Here is a 21,170-nt window from a genome sequence, read left to right as displayed (position 1 = left end):
TTTTTTGTTCTAGTTCTGTGAAAAATGCCAGTGGTAGTTTGATAGGGATTGCATTGAATCTGTAGATTGCTTTGGGTAGTAGAGTCATTTTCACAATATTGATTCTTTCAATCCAGGAGCATGGTATATCTCTCCATCTATTTGTATCATCTTTAATTTCTTTCATCAGTGTCTTATAATTTTCTGCATACAGGTCTTTTGTCTCCTTAGGTAGGTTTATTCCTAGATATTTTATTCTTTTTGTTGCAATGGTAAATGAGAGTGTTTTCTTGATTTCATTTTCAGATTTTTCATCATTAGTGTACAGGAATGCCAGAGATTTCTGTACATTAATTTTGTATCCTGCTACTTTACCAAATTCATTGATTAGCTCTAGTAGTTTTTCGGTAGCATCTTTAGGATTCTCTATGTATAGTATCATGTCATCTGCAAACAGTGACAGCTTTACTTCTGCTTTTCCAATTTGGATTCCTTTTATTTCCTTTTCTTCTCTGATTGCTGTGGCTAAAACTTCCAAAACTATGTTGAATAAGAGTGGTGAGAGTGGGCAGCCTTGTCTTGTTCCTGATATTACTGGAAATGGTTTCAGTTTTTCACCATTGAGGACAATGTTGGCTGTGAGTTTGTCATATATGGCCTTTATTATGTTGAGGAAAGTTCCCTCTATGCCTACTTTCTGCAGGGTTTTTATCATAAATGGGTGTTGAATTTTGTCGAAAGCTTTCTCTGCATCTATTGAGATGATCATATGGTTTTTCTCCTTCAACTTGTTAATATGGTGTATCACGTTGATTGATTTGTGTATATTGAAGAATCCTTGCATTCCTGGGATAAACCCCACTTGATCATGGTGTATGATCCTTTTAATGTGCTGTTGGATTCTGTTCGCTAGTGTTTTGTTGAGGATTTTTTGCATCTATGTTCATCAGTGATATTGGGCTGTAGTTTTCTTTCTTTGTGACATCCTTGCCTGGTTTTGGTATCAAGGTGATGGTGGCCTCGTAGAATGAGTTTGGGAGTGCTCCTCCCTCTGCTATATTTTGGAAGAGTTTGAGAAGGATAGGTGTTAGCTCTTCTCTAAATGTTTGATAGAATTCGCCTGTGAAGCCATCTGGTCCTGGGCTTTTGTTTGTTGGAAGATTTTTAATCACAGTTTCAATTTCAGTGCTTGTGATTGGTCCATTCAGATTTTCTATTTCTTCCTGATTCAGTCTTGGCAGGTTGTGCATTTCTAAGAATTTGTCCATTTCTTCCAGGTTGTCCATTTTATTGGCATAGAGTTTCTTGTAGTAATCTCTCATGATCTTTTGTATTTCTGCAGTGTCAGTTGTTACTTCTCCTTTTTCATTTCTAATTCTATTGATTTGAGTCTTCTGCCTTTTTTTCTTGATGAGTCTGACTAATGGTTTATCAATTTTGTTTATCTTCTCAAAGAACCAGCTTTTAGTTTTATTGATCTTTGCTATCGTTTCCTTCATTTCTTTTTCATTTATTTCTGATCTGATCTTTATGATTTCTTTCCTTCTGCTAACTTTGGGGGTTTTTTGTTCTTCTTTCTCTAATTGCTTTAAGTGCAGGGTCAGGTTGCTTTAAGTGCAGGGTCAGGTTGTTTACTCGAGATGTTTCCTGTTTCTTAAGGTGGGATTGTATTGCTATAAACTTCCCCCTTAGAACTGCTTTTGCTGCGTCCCATAGGTTTTGGGTCGTCGTGTCTCCATTGTCATTTGTTTCTAGGTATTTTTTAATTTCCTCTTTGATTTCTTCAGTGATCACTTCGTTATTGAGTAGTGTATTGTTTAGCCTCCATGTGTTTGTATTTTTTACAGATCTTTTTCTGTAATTGATGTCTAGTCTCATAGCATTGTGGTCGGAAAAGATACTTGATACAATTTCAATTTTCTTAAATTTACCAAGGCTTGATTTGTGACCCATGATATGATCTATCCTGGAGAATGTTCCATGAGCACTTGAGAAAAATGTGTATTCTGTTGTTTTTGGATGGAATGTCCTATAAATATCAATTAAGTCCATCTTGTTTAATATATCATTTAAAGCTTGTGTTTCCTTATTTATTTTCATTTTGGATGATCTGTCCATTGGTGAAAGTGGGGTGTTAAAGTCCCCTACTATGAGTGTGTTACTGTCAATTTCCCCTTTTATGGCTGTTAGTATTTGCCTTATGTATTGAGGTGCTCCTATGTTGGGTGCATAAATATTTACAATTGTCATATCTTCTTCTTGGATCGATCCCTTTATCATTATGTAGTGTCCTTCTTTGTCTCTTCTAATAGTCTTTATTTTAAAGTCTATTTTGTCTGATATAAGAATTGCTACTCCAGCTTTCTTTTGGTTTCCATTTGCATGGAATATCTTTTTCCATCCCCTTACTTTCAATCTGTATGTGTCTCTAGATCTGAAGTGGGTCTCTTGTAGACAGCATATATATGGGTCTTGTTTTTGTATCCATTCAGCCAGTCTGTGTCTTTTGGTGGGAGCATTTAGTCCATTTACATTTAAGGTAATTATTGATATGTATGTTCCTATTCCCATTTCCTTAATTGTTTTGGGTTCGTTATTGTAGATATTTTCCTTCTGTTGTTTTTCTTGCCTAGAGAAGTTCCTTTAGCATTTGTTGTAAAGCTGGTTTGGTGGTGCTGAACTCTCTCAGCTTTTGCTTGTCTGTAAAGGTTTTAATTTCTCCATCAAATCTGAATGAGATCCTTGCTGGGTAGAGTAGTCTTGGTTGCAGGTTTTTCTCCTTCATTGCTTTAATTATGTCCTGCCACTCCCTTCTGGCTTGTAGAGTTTCTGCTGAGAGATCTGCTGTTAACCTGATGGGGATTCCGTTGTGTGTTATTTGTTGTTTTTCCCTTGCTGCTTTTAATATGATTCCTTTGTGTTTAATTTTTGACAGTTTGATTAATATGTGTCTTGGCGTATTTCTCCTTGGATTTATTCTGTATGGGACTCTCTGTGCCTCCTGGACTTGATTAACTATTTCCTTTCCTATATTAGGGAAGTTTTCTACTATAATCACTTCAAATATTTTCTCAGTCCCTTTCTTTTTCTCTTCTTCTTCTGGAACCCCTATAATTAGAATGTTGGTGTGTTTAATGTTGTCCCAGAGGTCTCTGAGACTGTCCTCTGTTCTTTTCATTCTTTTTTCTTTATTTTGCTCTGCATCAGTTATTTCCACTACTCTATCTTCCACCTCACTTATCCGTTCTTCTGCCTCAGTTATTCTGCTATTGATCCCATCTAGAGTATTTTTCATTTCATTTATTGTGTTTTTATTCGATGCTTGATTCATCTTTAGTTCTTCTAGGTCCTTGTTAACTGTTTCTTGCATAGTGTCTATTCTATTTCCAAGATTTTGGATCTTGGAAATAGAATCTTGGATCATCTTTACTATCATTATTCTGAATTCTTTTTCAGGTAGACTGCCTATTTCCTCTTCATTTGTTAGGTCTGGTGGGTTTTTATCTTGCTCCTTCTCCTGCTGTGTGTTTTTCTGTCTTCTCATTTTGCTTATCTTACTGTGTTTGGGGTCTCCTTTTTGTAGGCTGCAGGTTCGTAGTTCCCGTTGTTTTTGGTGTCTGTCCCCAGTGGCTAAGGTTGGTTCAGTGGGTTGTGTAGGCTTCCTGGTGGAGGGGACTAGTGCCTGTGTTCTGGTGGATGAGGCTGGATCTTGTCTTTCTGGTGGAGAGGTCCACGTCTGGTGGTGTATTTTGGGGTGTCTGTAGACTTTTTATGATTTTAGGCAGCCTCTCTGCTAATGGGTGGCGTTGTGTTCCTGTCTTGCTAGTTGTTTGGCATAGGGTGTTCAGCACTGTAGCTTGCTGGTCGTTGAGTGAAGCTGGGTGCTGGTGTTGAGATGGAGATCTCTGGAAGATTTTCACCGTTTGATATTATGTGGAGCTGGGAGGTCTCTTGTGGACCAGTGTCCTGAAGTTGGCTCTTGCACCTCAGAGGCACAGCACTGACTCCTGGCTCCTCAATTTGGGATGATTCGTTGTCTATTCATGTATTCCACAGATGCAGGGTACATCAAGTTGATTGTGGAGCTTTAATCCGCTGCTTCTAAGCACATGCTTTTTTGAAATAGAAATGTTAGTGATGTATATTTGCTGGATTTTATTAATATTAACTTAGGATATTTGTAGTGTTACTCTGATTTTCTTGATTTACTCACCTTGTACTCAGGGTTGGCACCAATGGGTACTGTAATTGAGTTTTTCAGTGTGTCAGAATGTGATTATTATTACCCTGTGTACCTGTTTACATGCTTGGCTCTGAAAGAGAAAGCACTTGGAAGCCTGAGCATATCTAGTAATCATAATCTTCTCATTTGTCTGGGAAGCAGTGAGTCACTGTGATTAATTCTTTTTGACGTTTGAGTGTTGCTCTTCGAGGTGCAGCATATGAACTTGAGTCCGAGATTATTTCGAAAGGGAAAGGGAAAATGGATTCATTAGGAAGAAATAATGTCAGCATTCTGTTTACAGTAATGTTTAAGTGGGAATATTGAATTAGTCTAGTAGTCTATAAAATTACATTACTTACAGTGCTTGATACTATGGGAAATATATACCTTTTTATGTTGGATGAAAAAAATGACTTGTGCATTAAACAGTTATTGCACTGTTTTAATTTGCTTCATTCTCTGTTTCAAAAAAAATATTAAGGAAACATAAGAGGATTTGTTTTTATATTGAAGATTTACTGGGATTTCTATTTTAGCATCTTTTTAGTTGGTGCAGTCATTAGGAATTTAATATACCTGGACGGACATACCTTCTAATTCACTCCATGTAAATGGGACTGACTTGAACACCATTTGAAGGTTCCATACCTGACCTGTTGCAGTAGATAAATGAAAAAATTGGTTGTTTCTCAGTGTTAAAATTGTCTGGGCCTGAAAATCTAAGGTTCAGCTATGGTGCTTGGGCATGTTCCAGAGAAGAAGTTACAAAAGGATATCAAGTAAACTCAACTATTCCACAGCAGATAAATTCAGATTTGGGAAAAGAGAAAGTGGTCCTCCACTTCTTGTAAGATTGGCAGTTAGTTGCAACAGATGTCTCACTGAACCCTGAATGACACGCAGAAACAATGTTTTCCTCTGTAATGGCGGAATTATTTCTATTTCCTGTGGTCATTTGTAGTGTTTCTTTGATGATGTCCATTGTGGGGAGGGGGAATTTTCTTTGTTTTCATTTAAAACCTCTTTATGAGGGTCTGATTCTTTATGCCTGGGTCTGATTCTCTGTGTTACTCTCCTTCCTTGGAAATAAAAGATAAGAACTTGGTTTTTTCCTTCACTGAAATATATAAAAGGCATTGTGTGTTGTGCAGACCGTTAAATGATGATTTTAAAGACTGTATTAGGTGATTTTTTATATTTAGCTACCATTTATGAGTTTCAGGTGGATTACAGTGGCATATCAAGTTGTCATTGTTTAGAAAGGTCTACTTGATCAAGTACTGCTTAAAATTCAATGAGATATAAATAAGCAAGTATATATGTGTATATACAGATATGTATTAGTCTGATAGCTAATCGATGGAGTTGAATAAATGCTGTCAAAACAAAGTTGTTTGTGATCAGACCTTGTGATGTGTGTTGATACTTTAAAATTTTTTAAATGTGGCAAATACATATAAAATTTGCTGTCTTAACCACTTAAAACTGTATAGTTCAGTGATATTAAGTACATCCACACATTTGTGCAACATTCACTACCATCTGTCTCTAAAACTCTTTTCATCTCGTACAACTGAAACTCTGTAGCCATTAAATGATAACACCCACCCCCTCTTCCCCGCCATGTGGCAACAACCATTCTGTTTTCTGTCTTTAAATTTGACCAGTCTAAGTACCTCATAAGTGGAATCATACACTGTTTCTCTTTTTGTGACTGGGTTACTTCACTTAGCATAATGTCTTCAAGGTTCATTCATGTTGTTGCATGTATCAGAATTTCCTTACTTTTTATGACTGAATAATACTCCATTATATGTATATACATTTTGTTTATCCATTCACCTGTCACTGGACACTTGAATTGCTTCCACCTTTTGGCAGTTGTGAATACTTCTGTGAATATTGGTATATAAACATCTCTTCAAGGCTGTGCTTTTAAATCTTTTGCGTATATACCAGAAATAGAATTGCTCAACTACCTGACAATTCTATTTCCCATTTTTTGGAGAACTGTCATTCTGTGTTCCATATTGGCTGCACTGTTTTACATGTGTACCAGCAACACACAAGGGTTCCAGTTTCTCCACATCCTAACCAAATATTTGTTATTTTCTGTATTTTCTTTCTTTTTTTCTTTAGTAGCCACCCTAATGGATGTGAATTAGTATGTCATTGTAGTTTTGATTTGCATTTTTCTCCAGTGATTAGCAATGTTGAATATCTTTTCATGTGCTTACTGGCTATTTGTGAACCTTCTTTGGAGAAATGTCTATTCAAATTCTTTACTCATTTTTCAATCAGGTTTTTTTGTTGTTGTTGAATTGTAGGATTTCTGTATATTAACTTCTTTTCAGATACATGATTTACAAATATTTTCTCCAATTTTGTGAGTTTTTCCCTCATTGTGTCCTCTGATGCCTAGTAGTTTTTAGTTTTGATATAGTCCAGTGTATCTTTCTTTCTTTTGTTTCTTGTATTCTTGGTGTCATATCCAAAAATCATTGCTAAATCCAGTATCATAAAACTTTCTCCCTATATTTTCTCCTAAGATTTTTATACTCTTAGCGCTTAGGATTTGGTCTTTTATACATTTTGAGTTAATTTTTTTATATGGTGAAAGGTAAGAGTCTAGCTTCCTTCTTTTGCATGTGGATATCCAGTTTTTCTAACACCATTTGTTTTAAAAGACTGTCCTTTCCCCATTGCGTAGTTTTGGTACCCTGTCAAAAATAATTTGGTCATACATATGAGGGTTTATTTCTGGAGTCTTTATTCTCTTCCATTTGTTTATATGTCTATCTTTATGCCAGTATCACATTGTTTTGATTTCTGTAGACTTGTAGTAAGTTTTGAAATCAGAATGTTTGAGATCTCCAACTTTGTTCTTCTTTTCCAAGATTATTTTGTCTTTTCGCAGTGCCTTGAGATTCCATGTGAGCTTTAGGATGGAGTTTTCTATAGCTGCAAAACATGTCATTGGGATTTGATAGGGATTGTAATGAATCTGTAAATTACTTTGGGAAGTATTGACATCTTAACAATATTAAGTATTCCAGTTCATGAACATCGAATCTCTTTCCATTTATTTATGTCTTCTTTAATTTCATTAAGCAACATTTTGTAGTTTTCAGTGTACAAGTCTTTCACTTCCTTGGTTAATTTTATTTCAAAGTATTTTATTCTTTTTGATTCTATTATAAATGGAATTTTCTTTTTTTAAAATTAATTGAAGTATAATTGATTTACAATGTTGTGTTAATTTCTGCTGTACAGCGGCGAAGTGATTCAGTTACAGATACATATACATTCTTTTTCATAGTCTTTAGCATTATGGTTTATCACAGGATATTGACTGTAGTTCCCTGTGCTATCCAGTAGAACCTTGTTGTTTATCCATTCTATATATAATAGTTTGCATCGGCTAATCCCAAACTCCCAGTCTAAATGGAATTATTTTCCTAATTTCCTTTTCAGATTTATTGTTAATGTATAGAAAGAACTAGTTTTTATGTGTTTAGTATTTATACTGTAACTTCGGTGAATTTGCTTATGACTTCTAACAGACTTTTATGAAATCCTTAGGGCTCTCTGCATAGATTATGCTGCCTATAAACAGAGATAATCTTATTTTTTTTCTAATTTGGATTCTTTTTATTTTTTTTCTTGTCTAATTGCTCTGGATAGAATTTCCAGTACTAGGTTGAATAGTTGTGGTGTAAGCAGGCATCTTTGTCCTATTCCTGATCTTAAAGGAAAAGCTTTCAGTCTTTCACCAATGAGTATGATGTTAGATGTGAACTTCTCATGTATGACCTCTATTATATTGAAGTAGTTTTCTTCTATTCCTAGTATGTTGAGTATTTTTATCATGAAGGGGTGTTGAAGTTTATCAGATGGTTTTTCTGCATCAGTTCCAATGATCTTGTGATTTTTTTCTCTTCATTTTGTTAGTGTGGGGATATTATATTGATTGATTTTTGTTTGTTGAATCAACCTTGCATTTCAGGAATAAATCTCACTTGGTTATGGTGTATAATCCTTTTGATGTGCTATTGAATTCTGTTTGCTAATATTTTGTTGTGGATATTTACATTAGGGATATTAGTCTGTACTTTTCTTGTATTGTTTTTATCTGTCTTTAGTATCAGGATAATGTTAGGCTCATAGTATGAGTTTGGAAGTGTTCTCTCTTCTTCAGTTTTTCGGAAGAATTTGAGGAGGATTGTTGTTAATTCTTTAAATGTTTGGTAAAATTCACCAGTGAAACCATGCGGTCCTGGGCTTGTCTTTGTTGCAAGGTTTTTGACGAGTAATTCAGTCTCCTTTCCAGTTATAGGTCCGTTTAGTTTTTCTATTTTTTCATGATTCAGTTTTCATAGATTGTGTGCTTCTAGGAGTTTGTCCATTTCATATAGGTTATCTAGATTTTGGTGTGTAATTGTTCATGGCATTCTCTTTATAATCCTTTTTATTTCTGTATAATCAGTTAAAATATCCCCTTGTTGATTTCTGATTTTATTTATTTATCTCTCTTATTTTTCTTTTTCTTATTCTGTCTAGCTAAAGTTTTTTTTTTTTTTTTTTTTCTTTTTGTGGTATGCGGGCCTCTCACTGTTGTGGCCTCTCCCGTTGCGGAGCACAGGCTCCGGATGCGCAGGCCCAGCGGCCATGGCTCACGGGCCCAGCCGCTCCGCGGCATATGGGATCCTCCCAGACCGGGGCATGAACCCGTATCCCCTGCATCGGCAGGCGGACTCTCAACCACTGCGCCACCAGGGAGGCCCTAGCTAAAGTTTTGTTAGTTTTGTTGACCTTGGTTTCATTGCTTTTTTTCCCTATGGTTCTATTCTGTATTTTTTTTTTCTAATTTTCATTTTATATTGGAGTGTAGTTGATTAACACTGTTTTGTTAGTTTCAGGTGTACAGAAAAGTGATTCATTTATACATATACTGTATGTTTTTTTAACATCTTTATTGGAGTACAGTTGCTTTACAACGGCGTGTTAGTTTCTGCTTTATAACAAAGTGAGTCAGTTATACATATACATATGTCCCCATATCTCTTCCCTCTTGCATCTCCCTCCCTCTCACCCTCCCTATCCCACCTCTCTAGACGGTCACAAACCACCTAGCTGATCTCCCTGTGCTATGCAGCTACTTCCCACTAGCTATTTTACATTTGGTAGTGTATGTGTATGTCGATGCCACTCTCTCACTTTGTCACAGCTTACCCTTCCCCCTCCCCATATCCTCAAGTCCATGTTCTAGTAGGTCTGTGTCTTTATTCCTGTCTTACCCCTAGGTTCTTCATGACCTTTTTTTTTTTCTTAGATTCCATGTATATGTGTGACCATACGGTATTTGTTTTCCTCATTCTGACTTACTTCACTCTGTATGACAGACTCTAGGTCCATCCACCTCACTACAAATAACTCAGTTTCATTTCTTTTTATGTCTGAGTAATATTCCACTGTATATATTTGCCACATCTTTTTTTTTTTTACATCTTTATTGGAGTATAATTGCTTTACAATGGTGTGTTAGTTTCTGCTTTATAACAAAGTGAATCAGTTATACATATACATATGTTCCCATATCTCTTCCCTCTTGCATCTCCCTCCCTCCCACCCTCCCTATCCCACCCCTCTAGGTGGTCACAAACCACCGAGCTGATCTCCCTGTGCTATGCGGCTGCTTCCCACTAGCTATCTATTTTACATTTGGTAGTGTATATATGTCTATGCCTCTCTCTCGCTTTGTCACAGCTTACCCTTCCCCCTCCCCATATCCTCAAGTCTGTTCTCTAGTAGGTCTGTGTCTTTACCTGTCTTACCCCTAGGTTCTTCATGACATTTTTTTTCTTAAATTCCATATATATGTGTTAGCATACGGTATTTGTCTTTCTCTTTCTGACTTAACTTCACTCTGTATGACAGACTCTGGGTCTATCCACCTCATTACAAATAGCTCACTTTCGTTTCTTTTTATGGCTGAGTAATATTCCATTGTATATATGTGCCACATCTTCTTTATCCATTCATCCGATGATGGACACTTAGGTTGTTTCCATCTCCTGGCTATCGTAAATAGAGCTGCAATGAACATTTTGGTACATGACTCTTTGAATTATGGTTTTCTCAGGGTATATGCCCAGCAGTGGGATTGCTGGGTCATATGGTAGTTCTATTTGTAGCTTTTTAAGGAACCTCCATACTGTTCTCCATAGTGGCTGTACCAATTCACATTCCCACCAGCAGTGCAAGAGTGTTCCCTTTCCTCCACACCCTCTCCAGCATTTATTGTTTCTAGATTTTTTGATGATGGCCATTCTGACCGGTATGAGATGATATCTCACTGTAGTTTTGATTTGCATTTCTCTAATGATTAACGATGTTGAGCATTCTTTCATGTGTTTGTTGGCAATCTGTATATCTTCTTTGGAGAAATGTCCATTTAGGTCTTCTGCCCAATTTTGGATTGGGTTGTTTGTTTTTTTGTTATAGAGTTGCATGAGCTGCTTATAAATTTTGGAGATTAATCCTTTGTCAGTTGCTTCATTTGTAAATATTTTCTCTCATTCTGAGGGTTATCTTTTGGTCTTGTTTATGGTTTCCTTTGCTGTGCAAAAGCTTTTAAGTTTCATTAGGTCCCATTTGTTTATTTTTGTTTTTATTTCCATTTCTCTAGGAGGTGGGTCAAAAAGGATCTTGCTGTGATTTATGTCATAGAGTGTTCTGCCTATGTTTTCCTCTAAGAGTTTGATAGTTTCTGGCCTTACATTTAGGTCTTTAATCCATTTTGAGCTTATTTTTGTGTATGGTGTTAGGGAGTGATCTAATCTCATACTTTTACACGTACCTGTCCAGTTTTCCCAGCACCACTTATTGAAGAGGCTGTCCTTTCTGCACTGTACATTCCTGCCTCCTTTATCAAAGATAAGGTGACCATATGTGCGTGGGTTTATCTCTGAGCTTTCTATCCTGTTCCATTGATCTATCTTTCTGTTTTTGTGCCACTACCATAATGTCTTGATTACTGTAGCTTTGTAGTATAGCCTGAAGTCAGGGAGGCTGATTCCTCCAGCTCCGTTTTTCGTTTTCAAGATTGCTTTGGCTATTCGGGGTCTTTTGTGTTTCCATACAAATTGTGAAATTTTTTGTTCTAGTTCTGTGAAAAATGCCAGTGGTAGTTTGATAGGGATTGCATTGAATCTGTAGATTGCTTTGGGTAGTAGAGTCATTTTCACAATGTTGATTCTTCCAATCCAAGAACATGGTATATCTCTCCATCTATTTGTATCATCTTTAATTTCTTTCATCAGTGTCTTATAATTTTCTGCATACAGGTCTTTTGTCTCCTTAGGTAGGTTTATTCCTAGATATTTTATTCTTTTTGTTGCAGTGGTAAATGGGAGTGTTTTCTTGATTTCACTTTCAGATTTTTCATCATTAGTGTACAGGAATGCCAGAGATTTCTGTGCATTAATTTTGTATCCTGCTACTTTACCAAATTCATTGATTAGCTCTAGTAGTTTTCTGGTAGCATCTTTAGGATTCTCTATGTATAGTATCATGTCATCTGCAAACTGTGACAGCTTTACTTCTTCTTTTCCGATTTGGATTCCTTTTATTTCCTTTTCTTCTCTGATTGCTGTGGCTAAAACTTCCAAAACTATGTTGAATAACAGTGGTGAGAGTGGGCAACCTTGTCTTGTTCCTGATCTTAGTGGGAATGGTTTCAGTTTTTCACCACTGAGAACGATGTTGGCTGTGGGTTTGTCATATATGGCCTTTATTATGTTGAGGAAAGTTCCCTCTATGCCTACTTTCTGCAGGGTTTTTATCATAAATGGGTGTTGAATTTTGTCGAAAACTTTCTCTGCATCTATTGAGATGATCATATGGTTTTTCTCCTTCAATTTGTTAATATGGTGTGTCACGTTGATTGATTTGCGTATATTGAAGAATCCTTGCATTCCTGGGATAAACCCCACTTGATCATGGTGTATGATCCTTTTAGTGTTTCATTGAGGATTTTTTGCATCTATGTTCATCAGTGATATTGGCCTGTAGTTTTCTTTCTTTGGGACATCTTTGTCTGGTTTTGGTATCAGGGTGATGGTGCCCTCGTAGAATGAGTTTGGGAGTGTTCCTCCCTCTGCTATATTCTGGAAGAGTTTGAGAAGGATAGGTGTTAGCTCTTCTCTAAATGTTTGATAGAATTCGCCTGTGAAGCCATCTGGCCCTGGGCTCTTGTTTGTTGGAAGATTTTTAATCACAGTTTCAATTTCAGTGCTTGTGATTGATTTCTTCCTGGTTCAGTCTAGGCAGGTTGTGCATTTCTAAGAATTTGTCCATTTCTTCCAGGTTGTCCATTTTATTCTCATAGAGTTGCTTGTAGTAATCTCTCATGATCCTTTGTATTTCTGCAGTGTCAATTGTTACTTCTCCTTTTTCATTTCTAATTCTGTGGATTGTTTTTTTTTTTTGTGGTCCACGGGCCTCTCACCGCTGTGTCCCCTACCGCCACGGAGCACAGGCTCCGGATGTGCAGGCCCAGCGGCCATGGCTCACGGGCCCAGCCGCTCCGCGGCACGTGGGATCCTCCTGGACCGGGGCACAAACCCGCGTCCCCTGCATCGGCAGGCAGACTCTCAACCACTGCGCTACCAGGGAAGCCCCTAATTCTATTGATTTGAGTCTTCTCCCTTTTTTTCTTGGTGAGTCTGGCTAATGGTTTATCAATTTTGTTTATCTTCTCAAAGAACCAGCTTTTAATTTTATTGATCTTTGCTATCGTTTCCTTCATTTCTTTTTCATTTATTTCTGATCTGATCTTTATGATTTCTTTCCTTCTGCTAACTTTGGGGTTTTTTTTGTTCTTCTTTCTCTAGTTGCATTAGGTGCAAGGTTAGGTTGTTTATTTGAGATGTTTCCTGTTTCTTAAGGTCGGATTGTATTGCTATAAACTTCCCCCTTAGAACTGCTTTTGCTGCATCCTATAGGTTTTGGATCGTCGTGTGTTCATTGTCATTTGTCTTTAGGTATTTTTTGATTTCCTCTTTGATTTCTTCAGTGATCTCTTGGTTATTTAGTAACGTATTGTTTAGCCTCCATGTGTTTGTGTTTTTTACGTTTTTTTCCCTGAAATTCATTTCTAATTTCATAATGTTGTGGTCAGAAAAGATGCTTGATATGATTTCAGTTTTCTTAAAATTACTGATGCTTGATTTGTGACCCAAGATGTGATCTATCCTGGAGAATGTTCCATGTGCACTTGAGAAGAAAGTGTAATCTGCTGTTTTTGGATGGAATGTCCTATAAATATCAATTAAATCTACCTGATCTATTGTGTCATTTAAAGCTTCTGTTTATTTATTTTCATTATAGATGATTTGTCCAGCGGTGTAAGTGAGGTGTTAAAGTCCCCCACTATTATTGTGTTACTGTCGATTTCCTCTTTTATAGATGTTAGCAGTTGCCTTATGTACTGAGGTGCTCCTATGTTGGGTGCATATATATTTATAATTGTTATATCTTCTTCTTGGATTGATCCCTTGATCCTTATGTAGTGTCCTTTGTTGTCTCTTGTAACATTCTTTATTTTAAAGTCTATTTTATCTGATATGAGTATTGCTACTCCAGCTTTCTTTTGATTTCCATTTGTATGGAATATCTCTTTCCATCCCCTCACTTTCAGTCTGTATGTGTCTTAGGTTTGAAGTGGGTCTCTTGTACACAGCATATATATGGGTCTTGTTTTTGTATCCATTCAGCAAGCCTGTGTCTTTTGGTTGGAGCATTTACTCCATTCACCTTTAAGGTCATTATGGATATGTATGTTCCTGTTACCATTTTCTTAATTGTTTTGGGTTTGTTTTTGTAGGTCCTTTTCTTCTCTTGTGGTTCCCACTTAGAGAAGTTACTTTAGCATTTGTTGTAGAGTTGGGTTTTGGTGCTGAATTCTCTTAGCTTTTGCTTGTGTGTAAAGCTTTTGATTTCTCCATGGAATCTGAATGAGATCCTTGCCTGATAGAGTAATCTTGGTTGTAGGTTCTTACCTTTCATCACTTTAAGTATATCATGCCACTCCCTTCTGGCTTGTAGAGTTTCTGCTGAGAAATCAACTGTTAACCTTATGGGAGTTTCCTTGTATGTAATTTGTCATTTTTCCCTTGCTGCTTTCAATAATTTTTCTTTGTTTTTAATTTTTGCCAATTTGATTATTATGTGTCTCGGCGTGTTTCTCTTTGGGTTTATCCTGCATGGGACTTGCTGCGCTTCCTAGACGTGGGTGACTATTTCCTTTCCCATGTTAGGGAAGTTTTCGACTATAATCTCTTCAAATATTTTCTCAGGTCTTTTCTCTCTCTCTTCTCCTTCTGTGACCCATATAATGGGAATGTTGTTGCATTTAATGTTGTCCCAGAGGTCTCTTAGGCTGTCTTCATTTCTTTTCATTCTTTTTTCTTTATTCTATTCGGCGGCAGTGAATTTCACCATTGTGTCTTCTAGGTCACTTATCCATTCTTCTGCCTCAGTTTTTCTGCTACTGATTCCTTCTAGTGTATTTTTCATTTCAGTTATTTTATTTTTCATCTCTGTTTGTTCTTTAATTTTTCTAGGTCTTTGTTAAACATTTTTTTGCATCTTCTCCATCTTTGCCTCCATACTTTTTCCAAGGTCCTGGATCATCTTCACTATCATTATTCTGAATTCTTTTTCTGGAAGATTGCCTATCTCCACTTCATTTAGTTGTTTTTCTGTGGTTTTGTCCTGTTCCTTCATCTGGTACATAGCCCTCTGCCTTTTCATCTTGTCTATCTTTCTGTGAATGTGGTTTTTTTCCCACAGGCTACAGGATTGTAGTTCTTCTTGCTTCTGCTGTCTACCCTCTGGTGGATGAGGCTAAGAGGCTTGTGTAAGTTTCCTGATGGGAGGGACTGGTGGTTGGTAGAGCTGTCTGTTGCTCTGGTGGGCAGAGCTCAGTAAAACTTTAATCCGCTTGACTGTTGAGGGTGGGGCTGGGTTCTCTCCCTGTTGGTTGTTTGGCCTGAGGCAACCCAACACTGGAGCTTACCTGGGCTCTGTGGTGGGGCTAATGACAGACTCTGAGAGGACTCATGCCAAGGAGTACTTCCCAGAACTTCTGCTGCCAGTGTCCTTGTCCCCACAGTGATCCACAGCCACTCCCCGCCTCTGCAGGAGACCGTCCAACACCAGCAGGTAGGTCTGGTTCAGTCTCCCCTGGGGTCACTGCTCCTTCCCCTGGGTCCCGACGCACACACTACTTTGTGTGTGCCCTCCAAGAGTGGAGCCTCTGTTTCCCCCAGTCCTGTCAAATTCCTGCAATCAAATCCCACTAGGCTTCAAAGTCTGATTCTCTAGGAATTTCTTCTCCTGTTGCTGGACCCCCCAGGTTGGGAAGCCTGACGTGGGGCTCAGAACCTTCACTCCAGTGGGTGGACTTCTGTAGTATAAGTGTTCTCCAGTCTGTGAGTCACCCACCCAGCAGTTATGGGATTTGATTTTACTGTGATTGTGCCCCTCCTACCGTCTCAGTGTGGCTTCTCCTTTGTGTTTGTATGTGGGGTATCTTTTTTAGTGAGTTCCAGTGTCTTCCTGTCAATGATTATCCGGCAGCTAGTTGTGATTCTGGCATTCTCACAAGAGGGAGTGAGAGTATGTCCTACTACTACACTATCTTGGTTCCTCTCTTCTGGAATAAGCACATATTGGTTTTTTTGATCAGGTCCCTTATGTTCCTTAGTCTCTGTTCACTTTTTTTGTGTGTGTGGCACACAGGCCTCTCACTGTTGTGGCCTCTCCCGTTACGGAGCATGGCCTCCGGACGCACAGGCTCAGCGGCCATGGCTCACAGGCCCAGCTGCTCCGCGGCACGGGGGATCTTCCCAGCCCGGGGCACAAACCTGTATCCCCTGCATCGGCAGGTGGACTCTCAACCACTGCGCCACCAGGGAAGCCCTGTTTACTTTTTTATTGTTATTTTTTTGATTTTCTTCTCGAACTCGATAATTTCAAAGGTTTTGTCCTCAAGGTCACCAGTTTTTTTTTTCTGCCTCTTTGAGTCTGCTGTTGAACCTTTCAAGGAAATTTTAAAAATTCAGTTACTATATTTTTCTACTCCAGAAATTGTTTGCTTGTTTTTACAATTTCTATTTCTTTGTTGATATTCTCATTTTCTTTATATATTGTTTTTCTAATTTCCTTTAGGTTTCCGTGTTTTCCTGTAGTTTTTGAGCATATTTAAGACAGTTGTTTTAAAGTCTTTGTCAGGTAACTCCAAAGGCTGTGTCTCTTTGAGGTCGGTTTCTAGAGATATATGGTGTTCCTTTGAATGTGCCACGTTTCCCTATTTATTTATATGCCTTGTAATCTTCTGTTGATAATTGAGCATTTGAAAAAACAGCCATACCTTCCAGTATTTGAAAAGTGGCTTCTTGCAGGGGAAGACCATCAGCCATCATTTTCTGTGCATACGTCTTCCCCGGGCTTGTGTGTTTGGTTTTCCCCCAATTCTGCTGTATACATGGCTCCTTTTAAATGTTGTTATTGCTCAGTCTTACCCTGGCTTCTTCTCAAGGCCTTAAATGTTCTGTTGTGTTCTCCTGCCTGTAGTCTCTTGCCCCAGGTGCCTGCAGGTCTGAAATCTTCCTGCAGCTCCCATGTAGTTCAGCAGGTGCCACTCCTTTCAGGGACCCAATCTTATATCCAAACTATGTCACTCTTCCCATCAGTGGTCTGAGTCAGGTGAGACAGAAACCAACCCCGCAGTCAGCCCCCAGACAAGACAGAATGTTACAAACAAGTTCAGCCTTTTTCTTTCTGTTCTGAAGGAGGAACTGGGAATGGTTGTCTTCCTCCAGATTGTGCCATGCCAGCCAGGTAGGGGTTGGGGCAAGGACAGGCAAAAACACCACTACATTTCCTGTTCTTTTGAATGTGGTTATGTAGAGCTCAGGAAGACAGTTTTTGAAAGATTGAAGGTTCCTGGTAGCAGTGCAGATGGAAATTATTTTAGGTTCACAGTAAACCACATTAATGTGGAAATTTGGGAGAGTGAAAACAAACTGTCCCTCAGCCATCAGGAATGGAAAGTTTTGTTTTGTTTTGAGGAAAAACTTAAGGGTAGGGAAACAAAGTAAATGTTTAATATTTTAATAGCAAGAAGTAAAGGAAGATCCCTTTCAGCTCTAGTATTAATCTAGGTCAGTGTTCTCAAAACTTTTTGATTCAGGGCTTCTTTATACTCTTAAATAAAAATATTTGGGGTTCTCAATATTTTGTCTTATGTTTGTTAATATTTACTGTATTAGAAATTAAAACTGAGGAATTTAAAATATTGTTTTAAAATAAATTTAAACCTATTTTTGTAAACCTGAATAATATATTTTTGTGAAAAAATATTTTCTGAAACAAAAAAAATTGATGAGAAGAATTGTATTATTCAAAGCTTTGCAAATCTTTTAATATCTGGCTTAATAGAAGTTAGCTGGAATCTTATATCTGCTTCTGCACTCGACCTGTTACAGTGTTATTTCAGTTGAAGTATATGAGGAAAATACAGTCTTACACAGGGATGTAACTGGGAAAGGGAGGTGTATTTTATTCAGCCTCTTCAGAAAGTTGTGGTTATTCTTTGATACTATACCAAACTCAAAAAGTGATAGTTTCTTAAATGTTAGTTGCAGTATGGAATCTGAACCCATATTAGTGAACTTTTGGTACTCTGTTACATTAAAATCTATTGGCCTGTCTTGCACTTGAATTAATTATATACTTCGTTTGTATATCATCATGCGTGGGTCATTTGAAAAATATTGCTTGACTGAGTTATGTGGATCTGTCACGTACTGTTTATTATACAGTATAAAAAATCACATTCTTATCTGGAAAGTCTACATGTTGGGAATATGCCAAGCTCATGGTGACAGTTACACATTTTATAAAAGTTGAATTTTCATTTGAAAGCTTGAATTTTATCATTGGTAACAAATACCTTCCGTTTTCCTCGATATGATAAGTTCACTTTGTTCATTTTTAACAAAATGTCTGCCATGTACCAAGGTCTGCATAAGCATAGTTTGTCTCTTATTTATTCTTTCAAGTAAAATGGTGTTAATGGAAAAAGCACCTAGTTCAGCTTGTAACTTAAACAGTCTTATAAATGCTTTTTCTTGATATAACCTGCTAACCCCAATATACTGCAGAAGTGTTTCATTTGTTTTCTCTCATTCGGTCACACAGTATATTAAAAAGACATGTTCTACAGCTTCCTTACTTTGTGATGTCATTTTTATGACGTCTCTATATGATCAAATTACAGAGATGGAGAATAGGTAAGTGGTTCCTAAGGGTTAGGTGCATAAGAGGTGAAGGGAGGAAAGAGGAAGGAAAGAAGGTGCCTGTGGCTTTTATAGGGTAGTGCAAAGGATCTTCGCGAAGAACTTTTTCTGTATTGTGACTGTAGCAGTGGTGACAGGAACCTATAAATGTGATAAAATTGCCCAGAACTAAATATACACGAAAATTTGTGTGCACGTAGAACTGGAGAAATCTGAATAAGGTTGCTGGATCATATCAATGTCATTTTTCAAGGTTTGGTATTGTACTATACTTATATAAGATGTTACCATTAAGGAAAACTAGATGAAGAGCATATGGAAACTCTTTGTATTATGTTTTAAACTCCACGTGACTCTATAATTATCTCAGAATAAAAATTAATGATTTTTACTGTCACATAAATGACATACTTAAGTATTCGCTCTTTTTTTTTTTTTTTTTTTTGTGAGTGCATGGTGAGAGTGTGGGAGTGAGGAATACAAGGAACACCATTGGTTTGATTTTTACTAAGGCATCAGTAGTTTTACCCTTCTTGTTTTTCTGTCATTAGTGCAAATGTCAACACAGCAACATCTTGGCATTAATATTATGAGACTGTTTTCTCTCCCAGGCCTTCTCATCACTAGGGCTCTGCAGTCCACATTCTGAGAATCAGTGCCATAAAGTTTTAGTCTTTAGTTAGCTGAGGAAAACAAATACATTTGGCCCTCTGTATCTGCGGGTTCTGAACCTGTGCATATGGAGGGCCTGCTGTACTAAAACTGTTTTATATGAGACTTGAGCATCTGTGGATTTTGGTATCCACAAGGGTCTTGGAACCAAGCCCCGGAGGATAGCAAGGGACAATTGTAATATGCTTAAGACTGCATGTCCAGTTCAGTGATATGTCTCTGCTTCTCTCTCCAGCGTTTTATCTTTGGACTCTTGCTTATGGGATGTTACTGTACTTCTGTAAAATTAGAGTTACATTTGTAAAGATATAAAAGGTAGACATGAGAAGTAAAATTTTGGAATTAACAGCTTTCTGCATCTGTGCTGTATAGTATGGTAGCAGCTAGCCGTATCTGGTTATTTAAATTTAAATTCTAAGTGATGAAAATGTGTATAAATAAAATTTAAATTGGACCAGTGGTTATACAGTTTCAGTTTTGCAAGATGAAAAAGTTCATCACAGAAATTTTTATTTACACTGGTTGTGTAGCTCTCAGGAAGACAATTGTAAGAGGTTGAAGGTGCTTCAAAGCATTGTGGATGCCAATATGGTCAAAGTGCTGGTCTAGACTTTAAGGTATTATCTTTACTTCTCTGGCCAGATTTAGATGTCAAACATTTATTTGATAGAAGAATTTCTCACTATTTATATCCTCTAATAGCTAGTTAATAAGAATGAAGGAACACATTTATGCATATATATGTATATACACACACATATAGTTATAAAGAAAAATATTAAAATTGAGAACTTTTATAAATTTATAGTAATAGTGTATTTAAAAAAATATTTCGTGTATCCATAGGTACTGTTTTTATTTAGATTTTAAAAGTAGGGCTTCCCTGGTGGCACAGTGGTTAAGAATCCGCCTGCCAGTACAGGGGACAGGGGTTTGAGCCCTGGTCCGGGAAGATCCCACATGCCGTGGAGCAACTAAACCCGTGCGCCACAACTACTTAACCTGCGCTCTAGAGCCCACAAGCCACAAGTACTGAAGCCCGCATGCCTAGAGCCTGCCCGTGCTCCGCAACAAGAGAAGCCACCGCAGTGAGAAGCCCGCACACCTCAACAAAGAGTAGCCCCTGCTCGCTGCAACTAGAGAAAGCCTGCGCACAGCAACAAAGACCCAACACAGCCAAAAATAAATAAATAAAATTAATTTATTTTTTAAAAAAGTAATTCCCAGCTCTAAGATGACAGAAATAGATTTGCCTCTGGTACCTTTAAAGTGTCATGTTTTACATTCCAACATTTTTAATCAATCTGGAATTTTTTGGTATTTTTTGAGTTGAGTGTATATATCCTCCTTCCCACTAGATGATTATCTAGTCATCCCAAAACAATTTATTAAGTAATTTTGGTATTTCTCTAGTGACTTGAGATACTACCAACATTTTGTACATATATGTGCTTATTTCAGCATTCTCTCTCAATATCATTCTTTCCATGTCATTAAATGCTCCTCTGTATCTTTTTTAATGACTACAAAGGATTATACTGTTATGGCTGAGTAAATACTACGTACATCTATTATCTGTCTCTTTATTGATTAAATTGTGGATTTCTTGAAGCTTAAAACACCAGTAAACATATATTATTGGCCTCATTTAGGCACATAGCCCACAGCATAGTGTCTTTGTGTTACATTTCCATAAATATTGTTGATTTAGTTTTCATTGTGATTTATGAGATGATATTTCAGTTGTTTTCCAGAAATATTTAAAACTTCGCAAAATACAGACCTCCTACTGGATTTTCTGGTTTGCTTTACTATTTTCTGTCACATGAAGGGAAGTTGAAGGGAAGCTATCACAGAGTTTATCTTCAATGAGTTTTTATTATAAAAGTAATCAATTCTTATGAAAAAGGAAAAATACCTATAGGCAT

The 21,170-nt window shown here is 37.3% G+C and overlaps 1 protein-coding gene across 17 annotated transcripts in view; it reads left to right on the top strand.

Moving 5' to 3' along the window:
- The window catches only part of EIF4G3 (eukaryotic translation initiation factor 4 gamma 3), a 397,045-nt gene that overhangs the window by 181,122 nt on the left and 194,753 nt on the right, over positions 1-21,170 (top strand). The gene's annotated exons all lie outside the window — the stretch shown is intronic.

The sequence above is a fragment of the Mesoplodon mirus genome (assembly GCF_964341445.2).
Source record: "Mesoplodon mirus genome assembly, chromosome: 3".
NCBI lineage: Eukaryota > Metazoa > Chordata > Mammalia > Artiodactyla > Ziphiidae > Mesoplodon > Mesoplodon mirus.
The sequence above is the reverse complement of the archived record's forward strand: the minus strand, read 5'-3'. Positions and strand labels throughout refer to the sequence as shown.